This window comes from Hoplias malabaricus, chromosome 18 (genome assembly GCF_029633855.1).
Source record: "Hoplias malabaricus isolate fHopMal1 chromosome 18, fHopMal1.hap1, whole genome shotgun sequence".
NCBI lineage: Eukaryota > Metazoa > Chordata > Actinopteri > Characiformes > Erythrinidae > Hoplias > Hoplias malabaricus.
In genome coordinates this window covers 24928353-24944650 of record NC_089817.1, presented here as the reverse complement: position 1 = coordinate 24944650, position 16298 = coordinate 24928353, and the positions used below count along the sequence as shown (strand labels likewise).

Below are 16298 nucleotides of genomic sequence, written 5' to 3'. Positions count from 1 at the left end.
GTGTCACTGGTGATCTCAGAATAGTCAACAACAGTTTTTTTTGGACAGTGGCAGGACACAATGTTAAAACTCCAGCAGCCCTGCTGTGTCTGATCCAACGTCAGTGCCACTGCAACGCTGAGAATGACCCACCCACCAAATAATACATTCTGTGGTGGTCCTGACCACTGAGGAGCAGGGTGAAATGGAGCTAACAAAGTATACAGAGAAACAGATGGACTACAGTGTGCAAATGTAGAAATACAAAATTCAAATATGATCAGTGAAACAGATAAAACTGACAATGATTGTAGAAACAATTAGGTTATTTTAATGTTTTGGTTGATCCGTGTATAGAGCGAGTTTTCCTTTATGAAATATAGGTTGACAGCCACTAGGGAGCACCAAGAGCTTAATGTAGATAATATGGAGCTAGGTCGAGGAGGAGCGGGCAGAGGGTTGACAGAAGAACTTCATCACCACTAGAGAAGACAAGAGGTGATGCTCTCACTCTGTCTGAGTAGGAGGATGAAACGTTGGGCACGGAGCGGTGAAACTTGCTTTTTTTCCCTCTCCAGTGACGCGGAATGGATGTCCGTTATCTGCAGCAAACGTAACCGCGGAGTTTAGGCGTTGGGTACTCTTGCTTATTTAAGTTTTTAAGTTCGGGGTGATGTCAGAGAGGCATCCACTGCAACAAACATTACAGGAAATACACATCTGGAGCCGGGAATAGACGGAGAAACCTGGGCAAACACGACATAACATCAGTAGTTCACTGTTAACGTTGAACCTCGTTGCTTACGGCTGGCTAAATAAAACCACACGGAAAAAAATACACCGTGCCCTCCCAAATGGAGGGGGTTAAGCTGCCTCGCTGTTGGTTTGTCGCTGAACCTTTTTTAGTCTCTAAAACGTAACGTACGCGGCTAACTGTGGGAACATTACATTGTAGTGCATTGCAATTCGTTGCATTGCTTTGACTGGACCCCCTTAAGGATGTGCAAGAGCTAACGAGCTGGAGATGTGCCAAACAAATGGAGTTCCTTCAGAAATAGCCATATAGAGAAGTCCTTCTTCACAGCTCAGGTAAGTGTCTAGACTTGTGGAAAGGTAAGAAAACTAGCTTTAGCCGTTTAGCGGTCAATAACGTTTTAAGACTGCTAACTTCTCTTAATGCTCATTTCGCCGCCTTATTTCCAATTTTCCAGTCCACCTTAAATGCAGAGTGGTCGAAAGTCACGGCTGCGCCGTTTAAGGTGGACCGGAGAATTCGAATTCGAGGAACCGACTACAGCTTCGTTGACATTCAAACACTAACGGTCACCTGCTTGCTTGGTTTGGGTTCAATTACACACACACTTGTCTGTTTACTAAAAATATAGATACAAATTGGGGCGTTTAAAAAAAAACACAGCAACGTCCTCGACTGTCCTTTTCGTTCTTAAATTTAGTGGTCATTTATTCAAGTTGACAGCTTCTGCAAAATTACTGGGAAATGTTCCAACTTCATTTTTAGTAACTCCTACTTATAGCAGGGGGCGGAGGCACTGTCACACTATCTGTAACATTAAAATGAGCGATAGTAAATAACGTTAATATGCTTCCTTTAATGAGTTTAATAGCCAGAAAACCAGGACGTGTTTTCTGGAGTAGGTCTTTGGTAGCTACTCAGCTGAGGAGCTAAGACTGACTAACAGCAAAATGAATGTAATTTACTAATGGGCTCTGTTCCAATTCTTGTCCTAAGGTCTTATAGTATACACTTTAAGTCGATGCCGAAATGCGAAGTTCTCCATTTTCAAAACAGTACCCCTTGCATCATATTCTACTCGAGTTTAACAAAGGAAAACAGGATTCCTGATGCAAACCCAGTTTTTATCTCCCTGTCCTACTTGCAGCCTTGCTCATCTAGTTTGTGTGCTTGTTTATATCAGCAAGTCTATATGGTGTTGCTTAAAGGAGGACTTGGCTATTTTATTTTACTTACTATTTAGTTTAAATAGGCTCTTGAATAAAAAGACCATCATTATTTATTAAATATATATTTTAGCAAATACATCAGCACATTTAAATATATTTCTACATTCTTTACAAATGACAAATTGAAAATGTTTAATTTGCAGTAGTTGACTAGTAGAAGAAGCTAAAATAAACCAAAAGGAACATAAATTGGATTAATAGCAAAACCTATAGCTACATTCCAACAGTACATTCTACCTGAGTGTATTTATTTGCATTTGATAATCTTTCAAAATGTTGCTTTACATGATTTGTGTGTAGCGAAGTAGTTACTAATCTTCTGTTTGTACAGTCTATAAACCAGTGCAGTCTTTTTTTTGTTGTTGTTGTTGAATTCTGTCGATTTTGGTGTTGAAGGTGAGTCAGGGAAAGTAATTTAAGTGTAGGGTTTCTATTTAGGTGTTTGTTTAACAGAAAAGAACAGAAACTGAACGCTTGCTCTCACTTCTCTAAATTAAACTCGCCCTAGAGCCAAGCTGGCCTGTGTGCGCAAAAAAAGGTATCCTATTTTCATGGTGTCTCACGATGACATGAGCAATAGTAATTTTAAAAAAAATGAGCGTATGATGCTAAGTAAGGTGAATGTTTTAGCTTTTGCATATGTGGTTATGCTGTTGCATTCATTTTTGTAGCCTTTCTCTATAGGGAAGGTAACACATATTTGATGCATGGACCCCCTCCATTGAATAAGTCCAGGAGGGGATTTGTCCACATATCCAAGAGTGCTAGCACATCATTTTTAAACCATCCATAGATTAAAGTGATTTTACAAAAGGGAATTGTTAAATTAATGCAATGGAATAGAGAAATCAAGGTGCCATGTAAATTCCCAAGACTAGCGACTATGGCTCTTTTGAATAGCAAAAAGCTTGTTTCAAGCAAGAATGGGAAAATTTTGTAAAACTACAACAGTTTGTATCTTCAGTTCCCAAATGATTAAAACGTGTAATTGAAAGGGAAGGTAATGTAACAGAGTGGTAAACAGGCGTCTGTTCTTTATTGGGTATGTTTATTTTTTTGTGCTGTACGAGTGAATTAAGGTTCAAGCGAATGTACAAATCACAGATTTTGTTTTATTGCATTTTACAAAATGTCCCAACTAAAATGGAAATGAGGTTTGTAGATTGGATAACATTATAAACTGCTATAAACATACAGCAGTAGTAATGCCCACTAATATGAAATATGGACTGTGTATATTTTTTCACTGACTGTTCACCATGCCATGAATGGGCTGCTAATTTAAAATCTGAGGACTAACGTTAGGCACTAATGTCTACAGAACAGATAAAGTCTGTGAGATTCTGTGCCTGTTTTAAACCCAAAAGACCAAATCATATTTTAAAAAATAATTATTATTATTTATTTAAAAAAATAAATGCACTGAAGTCTGGTTTTGCTTCTCACCCAGATGAACACTATGGGGAGTCAACTCTAAAAGAGCAGATTCTTTGACTCAGGATGTGTCTAGCCATGTCCCTGTTATGTACCTCTTCTGTACAGCAGGCAATATAGCTTAAAAAAAGTATTTTTTTTTCCTTGTACAATAAACATTTTCCTCTGTAAGGAAGGGTGAGTGTAGGTTTTAAATCATTGTTGATGGCATAAAATTGAAATGATCCAATAAATGTTAATTTATAAACAATTGTCTTTATATATATTTTTAAAATAAACCACCATTGCAGTTATCATTGGCTTTATGTTTTTTGAGGGGATTTTATTAGTTCTTGAGGCCAATCACCAATGCTTGAAGTTGTGTATCATTTTATTATTGCCTAATGGTTCTTGGTTGTAACAATAAACACTGCAGGGTTGGTGGTGTCAAATTCTCATATCCTGATAATGGCCCATATGCCTCAGTGTAGCATAAATACGAGCACAGGTTTTACCACATATCAAATTGCAAGTGAAGATTATATTGATATATTTGAACATTTTTAAATGCAAAGAAAGCATTTCTGCTCAAATTATTCAACTAGTATAATTAAATTTGCACCCACTTGTACCAGATGTAAGTTGGATCTTAGAGATATGCCAGAGAAGAAACTGATGAGTATCAAAATGGTCAGCGACACATGCGTGCTGTCATTTTGTGAGCAGATTGTACCATACTCAACTGTGCTGAATAAGGGCCATTGTCTTGTGGGACATGGTTTAAAATGAAATATGGCAATGTTGCCTTTAAAATAACATTTGGTGGCTGTCTTAGGTTTTTAAGTCCAGCAACATGAAACAAAGTTTGGTATTGATTGTTGGCTATCACACTGCTGCACCTAAGCTGACTCAGTGTGTGGTGATATCTTGTAAAGTGAGCAGTTTCCTGACGTAAAGGTTTTCAGCCATATAATGTGTCTCCAGCTTGAGTGTCTTTACATCCCCTTGGCGTGGGATAAGGACATTCTTCCCTTCAGTTTTACGAGGCCGTTATCTAATGTCCTCAAATCCCTGGGTGTGTTTTTCTTCCCTTTCCTTTTTTTTCCCCTTTACTCAGACCACACCCTGCAATATTCAAACTGTGGCTTTATGGTCTGTGGTGATCTTTTTCGAGCAGAATGCAAAAAGAAAAACCTCCCAGTATCCAGTTATAATGCTGAAATGATTAGGTTTGTCCTTAATGAATCCTTTTATGAAGCAGCCGTCCTAGCAAGAATGAGTCACAGTATTGATCGCCTTCCACTCTCTCACCCCAAGCCTGAGGAAGCCTTGCTAATAGCCGGCAGGCACATGGAGGAAGGCCTCTGTCAGAGGTGGACAAGCATACCGATGTGACCCTGAGTCGTGCTGCATTGGCGGGGAACCCAGCATGCCAAGAGGAGACTTCACCATTCCGCTGCATTATTTATAGCCGCATAGTAAACAGTCAAGTCTGTGCTTTCTAAACATGGCAAGAGGTCAGTGCTACCTTCCCCCAACATGTGCACATTAGGAAGTGGAAGTTAGTGTGAAACATATAATAGGAACATGGCATTGTGTTTCCCTACACTGAGTATATATAAAGGCCTCCTATCCTTGACATATTCGCAATGCTGGAACCAAATGGTATCTTACAAGGGACAAGAAAACCATGGTACTGTTGCTGTCCAAAGAAAAACAGGAGAAGGAATCAACCTTCTTAAGTCAATGGAAGTCAGCATAAAATGATTTTATTTCAAGGAATTTTGGGGGCATTTCTATTGCTTCATTCATCATGAATATTTAAAAAATGATGTTGTGAACAAAATTAGATCAAAATGCATGTTTTTCTTTGGACAGCGATGATATAAGAAGAACAGATTTGAAGGTTTGTTATTTCAATAATGGGATTTTTTTATACACGAGTGAAAACAATGCAAATGTTAATGTTGACAAATTGTACATGAATAAGTATTGAGTAATATTTCCCATGCATTTCTTTTAGAGTTTGTGTTCACTGTCATGAGCATTTAGCAAACAGGCCATTTTTCAAGGATTTCCTATAACTGACGACGTTTGAGGTAGGTGGGTCTTGGTGGATTTGATGTGTTTAAATCAAGACCTCTGGAAGTCCCAGTGATGTTTGTAGCAACCAACATTTCTAGGAAGGAAATTTCTTGCCCGTTCTATATCTGTGCAACCCTGAAACCCATTTCTGAAACTGGACCAGAGGTCTTGCTGCATTGTTGCGTCACTTGACTGGAGTACAGTAACAGTCAAATACTTTTGGTGAGTGAATGGTGTAATCCAGCCTCTAGACACACTATCTCCATCAGGTGAGACCATAAATAAATCAAGTGAGTTTATTTCAGGGTGGTATATATCAAATTTGTTTACCCCTGAACTCCTTAGCTCTAAAGGACTTCATGACTTCCTGGAGTAAGGCTGACCTCAGTGATGGCTGAGGGGGTGGAATTACGTCTGGGACAGTGGTTGATGACAGTTTAGGTTGGTGACCAATCACTCAGAGTCTCTTGATGTTTCTGCTCTGCTTCCTGTGGCTATTTTTGGAGAACATCATTCTTTCCACAGAGCACCTTTTTACCCTTGGCCTCCACATAAGGAACTGCATCAGAGTGCCTTTTGTTTTTTAGCATGGACTATTTTTACATCATGATTTCCAAGGTTCAAGAGTGCAAGAGTATTGCAGAGAGTGCGCTATTGAAAACAGAGACACCAGACAATAAGGGGGGCACCCACTCAAGTCTTTCTGAAAGTAGTGACGCTTGCAGAAAGGCACATATCTCATCTTTCAGCCTACAGCGCTCTCAGCAGTCTGTCAGTCTCCTGGTGGTCCATTCAGTTCATTAGTCTCCATGGGATTTCTCAGAAGAGCTCCTAAGATTGACATTTGGTTAGATTGAGGACAGCTGATTTCTTTCTTTCCCAAGAGAAGTGGAATGAAGAGCAGATCTCCATCTGTCTTTCTGATGTCTGTAAAGAGAAATTGATACCGGCCTGTTTAGTAAATTTTTAGAGGATACATTTGGAAAAAAATGAATTCAGGTTGAATTCTAAGGCCCCCAGTAGTTGGCACTGCTTGTTGTTGCTTTCTGACCCACATTTGTAAAAGTGAGGCATGTGGGGAATTTTGGGGGGAAAAAAATATGTTTTGGACAGCGCGCCAGTCCTTCGCAGGGCGACACACACTCACACATTCACTCACAACTATGGACCGTGGGAGGAAACCGGAGCACCCGGAGGAAACCCATGCGGACACACCTCAGACACAACTCCTCACAGACAGTCACCTGGAACGGGACTTGAACCCACGACCTCCAGGTCCCTGGATCTATGTGACAGGTAGAATTTAATATTAATGGTGGTGGCAGAAGATTATGAGGCACTGTTTAAGGTAGAAAGAACCTCAGAAATTATTCTCTATTTCTGTTCAGTCCTTGGGATAGAAATCTATCCCAGGTTCTGATCTGAACCTTGCTTCTGCACCCTTAGGACCACTGCTGTCCCAACTGTGAACTCAGTTACAATGCCTATCTGCTTAACTGTGCAAGATAACTTTAACTCTTATTCATGCACACACTTATTAGAGGTTAGGTCTGGTACTCTGACCCTAGAACCCCCACTGTGCAATCATGAAAGTGCAATGCAGTGCAATCACTGAGAGTCGTTGTGACAGAACACCAAGGTTCAAGCAGCTCTTCAGACTTTAACACTTTTTCAACCCCACTTCTATTGAGAACCATCTAGTTCAAAGTTCTCCTACTTCTGTGTTAGCCTTTAAAACCTCCTTTGGAAAACCCAACACTTTCTTTTTTTTTTTTTTTTTTTTTTTTTGGTTTGTGTTTGCAGCTGCGCGTGGGTTGAAGTCATTGTCTACAAAGCAAAGAGCCATTATTAATGAAAGCAATCAGGAAATGGGCAGTTGGTCTTAATAGATGCTTAATCTTGGTAACAAATGGCTTCAGGGCTGGTGGGGAGAGAGGCCTATGTCATAGCAGGTTCCAGGCACTGTGTCATTAATGCTGCGAGAAGCAACTGTATATTTTCCAGCCTTTGCACTTTGGAGCCTGTCCAGACACTAATGGTATTGGGCTGTGTGTGGCACACTGAAGCCAACCCCACCATGCCATTGATTAATGGGGGCACCTCACCGTTTCCAGAGAACTGGCTGTATTGCAGTGCAATGGCAAGGTGAGGGTTTTAAGTGTCTCTGGTAAAGTTGGCAAAATATTCTCATCTTGAAAGGTCTTACCGTTGATAAATGCTTTATTATCTCAGCCCAGAATCTGGTGACACAATTTCATTTCTAAAATGATTGGAGACCAACTCCATGACATCACCTCAGTTTCCCACCACAACTCTAACTGCATTTCACATGTATGTTTGTGGAAAAATAAAGCACCATGCATTAGGGCTCGACAATAATTCAATATCGATATATATCACAATATACATCAATAACAATGATGTGATTTTTAAACATAATTTCAGTATTTCAATATACAGTATTTACAGCTTCTGTCACTGACTGACAGTCATTACAGGGTGCTGTCGTCTGCTCACTGACCTCAATTTTAAAGTTAGTTTATTATACATTTATAAATTAATATTGACAAAGCCAAGAGGTTTATGTTTGATGGTGATGTCATGTTTCTTGTTTGTTCTGAGCAGTTTTGTTTATATCATATATAAATTATAGTCGTAATACATTTTAGTCAAATTTATATTATGATATATATTTTGGATATATAGTTTGGTCAGAAACTGTTGAAATTTCTGTACCTCATTACACAATATGGGTGTTTTGAGAGCCTTTCTATGAGAATATGGAACTCTTTCAAGATGCATTGCCTATCAGAGTCTTTCACACTGCATTGTAAAAGCAGGTTAATTCATTAAGTAAAAATTAACAGGTTTTCATGTTGCTCATGTAATGTACGTAAAAGTCAGAGATTGCCCTTCAGTTTGTCACTGTTCAAAGAAAAGCACGTCCTAACTTTATAGAACTTTGTAGTAACAGTAAAAAAGGAATAATCTTGTTAACTTTCAGTCGAGATCAGTGTAAATAGATGTTATTTCAAGTAATTTTGGAGCATTTCAATTGGTCCATTCATGATGAAATGTTGACACAATGTACTCGGGACACAATTCAACACATTGGGTCTGAAAGGATGTTGTAGTCAAGAATCTGATAAGAAACACCAAACAAAAAAAAAACAAAGGGCAATTCCCCATGTCACTTTTGATAAATGTTTGAATTCTGACTAGCTGGTTAGGGAATCTCATTACTTCCATAGAAATATCACATCATTTCAAAATGCAGCAAATCTGAAAGTGGTAAGAAAACAAATATGCTTTAAATCATTAACAGAAACCAAACATATGGTGTTCTCATAAGAGTGGATTGGTCATCCACAGCCCAGACTGCATAATCATTGAATTATTTTGGGATTACTTGCCTTATGAAGAGCAGAAAATGCAACCAACTTCTAAGACTGAACTGAAAACTGTAATTAAGGCAAGGTTGGTATAAAGTAAATACTGAACAGAGATCTATTGCTAGTAGAGCTAAAGGATTCATGTTTATATATCAAAACTGCAATGAGAAATTTCACATGCTGCAAATGTATTCACAGCCTACTTTACCAGCTCTTAATGACTGGTTTTCAGTGGGGCATTTTACTTCTGTAAAAGGTTAGACAATTCTGCTGTGTACATGACAAAAACCACAATTGATTGACAGTCTGGCACTCTAGATTTAGTGTTCAATCTTCTTGTTCCTCTTGGTTTTTAAAACTGGCCTGATGTTTAATTTGTCTAAAATAATTGTAATTTAATTTGCAATTACAATTTAGATCAGAAAAGTCACACTTAGAAGTTTTCCCCAAATCATTCATCCCTAATACTTTAATAAGGGTTATTTTTATATCCTCCATTTCTTTTATTTCCTGGCAATTTGACATTGTCTGTGGAGCACTCAACCCAAACCCACAATTTCTGCTTATTTGGAGCCTGTCTGTAGCATTGTGATCACAATCAATGTCCTTTTTTGACTGCCTGTCTGTAGTGGTGGCTTCCCTGAATCTTCTCTTCTCTAATTTGTGTTGCTGTCCTGGTTTTACCCAGTCCGGAAAAGTTTTAATCCTTTATGCAAAATGTACTATTGAATCAGAAAACCTGAAACACTGCTGTCCTCCTACTGATCATTGTGGTTGCCACTTTGTATTTGTTGGGGAAAGATCACACTACCAGAAGCCACACCACCAAATCATAAGATCACAGAAGCTACTGTATTATTATGCAGCACACAGTGGCAGCAGCTCAAAACTATTTACACTACGCCACCCGCTTAGCTGCTCAGTCTCGCTGTGAGGAACTCACTTCCCAGCTGTGATGGTATTGTGGCCTGCTGACTCGAGCTTCCTCTGCGAATGTGTTCTTTTCTGAAGAACCATGGTTAATTGAGCTTCCTCTCACCGCATGTAGAATGTTCTGCATTTATGCTTACATTTACAGTGTTTGGCCCACGCTTATCTAGAGCATCTTACAGCTATAACCAAGTTACAGACCTTGGCGAATGTAGCATTAAGAGACTTGTCCAAGGACTCTTATTGGTGTAACATATATCAAGGAACATTAATCAAGGAATTTAACCCTAGTCTTACACACAACACAAAACCACTGTCAGCTTATCTGCTTTTTATCGGTTTGTCTTTTTTAACATTCACTGTTTGTATTTGCATTTAGCTTTTTGGTCTCCATTTGCATAAGCAAAGCAGGGTATGTACGAGGGGGTGCATTTTAGAATGTGTACCATAAAGAGGAAGATCACATCTTTATTAGATCAGAAGATAAGATTTGAAAGCATTCACGTTCCCACGCAGGTCAGGAACATCTGAAAATCCTACAATCCAGCCTCATGTACTGATAGAGACAATGTTTTGCTGAACATTCACTGAGCTGAATCTAGCTAAAGTGGTCGAAATGCACCTGGTTTCTTCAACAAGTGTGTTGTGTAATAATTCAGGTGTCTGTGTAGGTCTAGAAGATTAATGTTTTTATTGTTGCAATTTGCAAGGGTGCAACTTTCAGATCATAGGAACTGCAATATTGTGGCCTACATCATCAGTAGAGTTGCCTTAACGAGTTCTAAGGAAATCTGCCAACCTAAGAACAGCTCATGAACTGTATGTGGATGAGTTAGACCAATCAGAAAAGAAACGACAGGCATCTGCTTTGAAATTACAAGTCCCAGTTCTATATCAGCTTGTACACTTTGGACCTTTTAGTTGGGATTATGTGGCTATGGGACACTTTTTATCATAAAAAATATTCAGAACCATTCTAAGTGAGGGCAATATGGCAGAAATATAGCATCAAGTGACACTGTCTATATCCTGTTTGTGGAGTACTATGATTTCCTCTGTGTGGCAGAAGCTGTTAAAATTGTGGTACTGAGACAAAAATAGATTTCAGATAAAACACAGAAAACATAGAAGTTTAGAGATCTAGTGAAACGAAAATTGTCTCTGAAGATATTAAGGGTTTTATGTAATTTGTCTTAACACCGTATAGAACATACACTTGCCAAAGGCTGGTAGACACTAGCCCTTTGACAATATTCAATAATATTGAACAAGCTTTATATAGGCACAGAAGCTAAAAATCAAATTGGTTGGAATACTATTCTTTTACTCACACAAATAAAGCTCCTGTTTGTTAATTTAGCTTCTTCTCATCATTTACTGCAAGCCTTAAACTTGCTTCAGGCTTATCTCAAGCTGCAGAGGAAATGCTAATTCATTTGACTTTGAATTTCCAATTTGAAGTTTTAAGGAGCCATTTACCAACACTGTTGTAATATGATAGTTTTTTTTAAATCGGTATCATCATTTACCATATGTAACATGCTTAGTGGACACCTGCTTATTTAGCATTTCTTCTAAAAAAAATAAGGGAAAAAAATGATGTAAGGTGGTGGCATCTTTGTGAGAATTTGTGAATCTTTTTGAGAATTCGATGGCTTTTCTTCACAATACTGGGGGATTAGTTCTGGATCACAAATGCCTCTCCAACTGCAGTCCCAGTCTGCTGCTTGAAGGGCGGTTAGTGCTGGCCAATCAGGGCTTTGCAGGATTTACACATCACCATTTAGTACCTGCTCTGCACGGTTGGAACCCTGAGTGAGCTGGGACTGAAAACTTACTCAGTTCCAGGGACCAGGTACCAGATTAGGCCAGTGGAAAATCAAAAGAGCCGTGCCAAGTCGAGTAGAGTCATGTAGGTTCCATGCAGTGGAAAAGTGCCCTAACAGTGCTCAAAAACTCAGCCCATTTGGTAAGGCTTTCATGTCAAGCTATGTCCATGTGGAAAAGCCACTGGAATGGTTACCCTCTGTGCTCAGAACTGTTTGGCCCTGCAGTGGAAAAGTGGTCGTTGTTTTCAAACACATAAGGGTTACATTAATGTACAGAAAGTGTAATGAAGAATATATTATGGCTATTTTTGTGTTCTTGCTACTGGTTGCAGTATTAATTAAAATTGATTCTTTCTTTCAGAGAGAAACAATCTTGTTTTGTTTTTTCCCCTCTATTGCCCAAGTGTTTCAGCCTGAGGTTAAGAGTTTTTTAATAGCTGAGGTAGGTAACAGGCTTGGGTCTGATTCAGACTGAGCCCTGTGAGTCATCAATCAGGAAATCAGTACTGTGAATGCTTACATTGTGAAGTTTGTACAAGTACAGCAGCAGAGGAGGACAAAAATTTTGCTGATGCTGGCTCTGGCTTTGCTTTGGCCAAAGGCTGAGGTGTTATATCTCTTGTACATTTGATTTTGAGCCACCAAGTCTGCCAATACATGCTCGTATCTCGAATGACATGATGGATAAAATCAGGCTGGAGCCTCAGTAGGATCTTGTATGTCAGCTGCCTCAAAAAGAGGCTTTTTAATAGCTCTGAGTGGTGACTCCCAGCAAGGTGAGTGGCTGACGATTATCAGAGCTCAGAATGCCCTCGAGGTGAGTGATTTATTACAGTAATTTAAAGAATCCAACGAGTACAGAGGCGCGCCACTATCAGCTGGGCTCACTCTATAAATAAACTGCCTTTGCTCATCATCCACCCCTCGCCATCAATCGTTTGTTTGTGCTCCTCTTTCCGCCGGTTTATTCATGCTTGCGATTTTCCAGACTTATTTGCTTCCAATTTGGCCACGGCACTGACAGAGCGAGGAGACCACAGCTGCTGTGATACGAATTTCACTCAGGTTTAAAACAGCTTTGGTGCAGTGGAGAAAAGTTCTCCCATAATAGGTGAGATACAGAAGGACTGTTGTCTTTTGCACGGAACCTTTGCTAGCCTACGCTTCCCTTCAAGAAAATTGCATTGCAACATTCCAGTTTACTGTTGGTTTCCAGGGCAAAGTCAGTGACTGATTATGATGTTCATACTTAATATTTTTTTCCCCACGTTGCTTTATAATATCAGCATCCATCAATGATTAAAAACAGGCCCCAAAGCTGTAGTCAAGAGGGAGCAATATAGCAACAAATGTGACATTGCAGGACGTTTTCAGCATATGTGCATGATATTTAATGTCTTACTTGCATTTCGTGAACAGAGAAAATAGATCAGCAAAGTAGTAAGGCCACGTTTGATTAATGCCAATGTAGATGATACTGGAGAACAGTTGCGGTCTGCCAAATTTGGAGCCAGTTCTCACAGCAAAACAAACTCCCCTGACCTTTTGTGTTCGTTCAGAAGCTCCCATTTTTTAAGATGGAACAGTATGTTTGAATTAGAGGCCAAGTGTAGCTTGTAGATCTGTAAGATCTTATTCACTGTTTGAATCACCACAGAAACTCATTTGTAACTTGAGCTGTTTAGCTTTGTTGCACTTTTATTATATATTTACTTTCATGCAGTTGGCAGTCCCCCACATATGTAGCCTTTTCAACCTTAAGTAATGTAACTTGGTGCAACTTTTAAGTTGGAATAATATGTTTGAGAAATAATAGTTGAGGTTTATTTCTGGTTTTCTTTGTGGTTGAAGTGTAACTTGAGCTGTAGCACATTCAGTCTGTGTTTACTTTCGTGCAGTTGGGGTCTGCCAAATTTGGAGTCAGTTCCCCCCTAAGAAATGTAACTATAATGGTTTTCAACATTCAGAAGTCTCTCCACCATCCAAATGCCTTTATTTGCAGTGCCTGAGTGGGCGACAGAAGCCAGCCAAGAGCTCCTGAGCCAGTTTGGATGAGACACTTAATTTGTGTCCAATTTACTCAGCCAGGGCTGCGTACAAACAGCTGACCTTTTTCCAGCAGGCAAACAGAGTGAAGAGCTAGTAAATTGTGAGGAAAAATTCTCAGAATTTTTTAGACATGTCCTAGATTAATTGATAATCATGAACTTCTTTAAATAAATAATCAATTTAAGATGTAGTAAAACAAACTAAAGTGGACTGTTCATAAAAAATTGATTAATAATATAAGTGGGTACTTTTCTTGTCTAGCTACTTTTTGCTATGTAGTTAGCCTGTCCTCAGCATTACCTCCGTCATTGCTAATCAATGACTTGTCAGACATTTGGGTATTTCATGGTTCATCAGGTTAAATGAAACTGGCTAAAGCTTTTTATTGAAAATGACATAAACCTACATAAACATCCATACATAGGCTGAACAATGGTAGTTACACTGTATAGGAATGACCTACAAATAACTGTTATAAAACATTCTTGTAAAATACATGTAAAATATCATAAACCCATTTAAAAAGATAAACTATACAGTAGATGATGTTTTTACATATAATTGTTAACGTAAAAGAGATGGAAAGATGCCTGCGATTGAGAGTTGTGAAACTCAAGGCTAGATTTAGTGAAATGCTTTATTAAGTTTATGTTTTTATTTGAAGTGATTTCCACAGTCAGGTTAAATTGTGTTTGATCTGAAACCTGGAGATCATAGCACCTGATAGAGGTGCATGGCTTACGTGAGCAACCTTTTCACCACAAGGCCCTTCCATATGCCTGGGCTTGAGGGTGTGAATATCTGGTAGTTTTTGACAGTGTGTAGATTAACTGTGTTCTCAACCTGTTTCCTGTTTTTCAAAGAGCCGTAACAAATTTACAGAGCACAGCCTCCTCTTTTAGTTATCTGGTATTTTACTGATTTCCTGCAACGTGAAGCGTATTTCAGCTTCTCCACATTCTTCTGCATCTTTTGTAAGACCAAATTTACATCGGTTTAGAAATGAATGCTTCTGTGGAGAGCTTCTCCATGGAATTACACCGTTACTACTGATTGTAAGAAAAAGACGTCCTGTGGTGTTATCTTCTAATCCTCAGAATCAATACAGGGCTCTTGCTCTGTCCCTTCCAAGTGAGCAGTATCACAGATTTGCAGATCTAATCCATAAATTGACTTCACTATTGTTTAAGTGAATTGATCTTCACAGAATTTTCTCGTCCTGTTCCCAGCCATAGACACAGAAATGAACAGTGAAGTAAATATAGAGCAGATGCTTTTGAGCTATTGTTGTTACTTGCAGTTGAGGAAGTGTGAGGCAAATTTTGGAATAATACAATGCAAAACAGCTTTCAGGCTTTTTTAGCCGGTAATAAAAGAGATGTGACAGAGTGTATTATCCTGGTTGGTGGCAATCTATATATTTACTTGAACGAGCGGCCATGTCTTTTTTACTTCTGCTGAATTTCTCTCTGACATATTCCAATTCTGACATTGAAGGAAGTAATACAGGCTTATGTTAAGTAATTTAGATATCTGTATGGCTTCACACTTTATGATTATATTAGAAACAAATATATTTGCAAGTTAATCTTTGAATAAAATCTTTTGATAGATAAAAAATAAAACTGAAAGGGGGGTCCAGCATTGTCTAAGCACAGAACCTATCATTGAGAGATTACAAGTTCAGTCACCCGTGATACCTTAGCCATGTGAGGGCACAACTGAACTCTCTAAATAGGTAGGATGGCCCGCCTTCTCACCCATTACTGAGCATAATGCTAGCTAGTGCAGGCATCTGTCAGCTAACATAATAAAACTTGACAGTTAAAAAAGGAGGGAAAAGTTTGAATAAAATAAATAAAACTATTATTTTCAAAGGTTTGAAAAGATCCAATTGGCTAAAAAGAACAACAATAGGCATATTAAAATTGCACATATTACTAATATAATAGATTTAATAAAAGATCAACTTGTTTACCTTGGTAAATTGTCTGTGTGGTGTTGTTTATAAACTAGAAGATGCATCATGAAGGAAGGAAGCACTACTGCTTTGAAATTGCAGTGTTTCAAGAGCTGTTTTAAAAGGGTATATTGAGACAGCCAGGTTTTCTTACATCGTAAATTTTTGTAACCAATCCCTTGAATGTGGGTGGGGCTTTAAGCTGCAGGTGATCAGTGAAGGCATAAGTTATTAATTTGCATACTCATAGACTCGTGTGTACTTAATGAAAGCGAATGTGTACAGTTACACTGAAGGTACACTTAAGACATTTATAGAAACATTAGGTAGGACTTGCTCCTGTTCTCCTCCTACAGCTGCAGAGTGTAAGATGGGTTTCATCCTTCAAAAATGACATAGTGCTGTTTTTGTAGTTCTGAGACTGGAGAAGCAATGACAGAAGCTCTATTCTTCATATTACAGATCAGTTAATTTCAATGCTGTAGGTTTAACGTAACAATTTGACCTAGTGTTTCTTTAGAATATATTTTTCTTTTAGAAATAATTTTAACAAATATGTCATTTTAATTAACAGATGAGTTTTTAGGAGTTTGTTTGACCAGAAGAGGCCTATTCATATTCTGGGCTGCACAGAAGCAAAATAATCAGGACTGTTGTTCACTTTATAATGAAACATGC

General features: G+C 38.6%; 1 protein-coding gene across 5 annotated transcripts in view; it reads left to right on the top strand.

Moving 5' to 3' along the window:
* Positions 1-340: 340 nt before the first annotated feature.
* The window catches only part of LOC136674786 (membrane-associated phosphatidylinositol transfer protein 2), a 71938-nt gene continuing 55980 nt past the window's right edge, over positions 341-16298 (top strand). For 4 of the 5 annotated variants that reach the window (XM_066650995.1, XM_066650993.1, XM_066650994.1 and 1 more), the window contains exon 1: positions 341-1068. The gene's annotated coding sequence lies outside the window, so the exon portion shown is untranslated. The remainder of the gene's footprint in view (positions 1069-16298) is intronic. The other variant, XM_066650992.1, reaches the window with a different exon arrangement.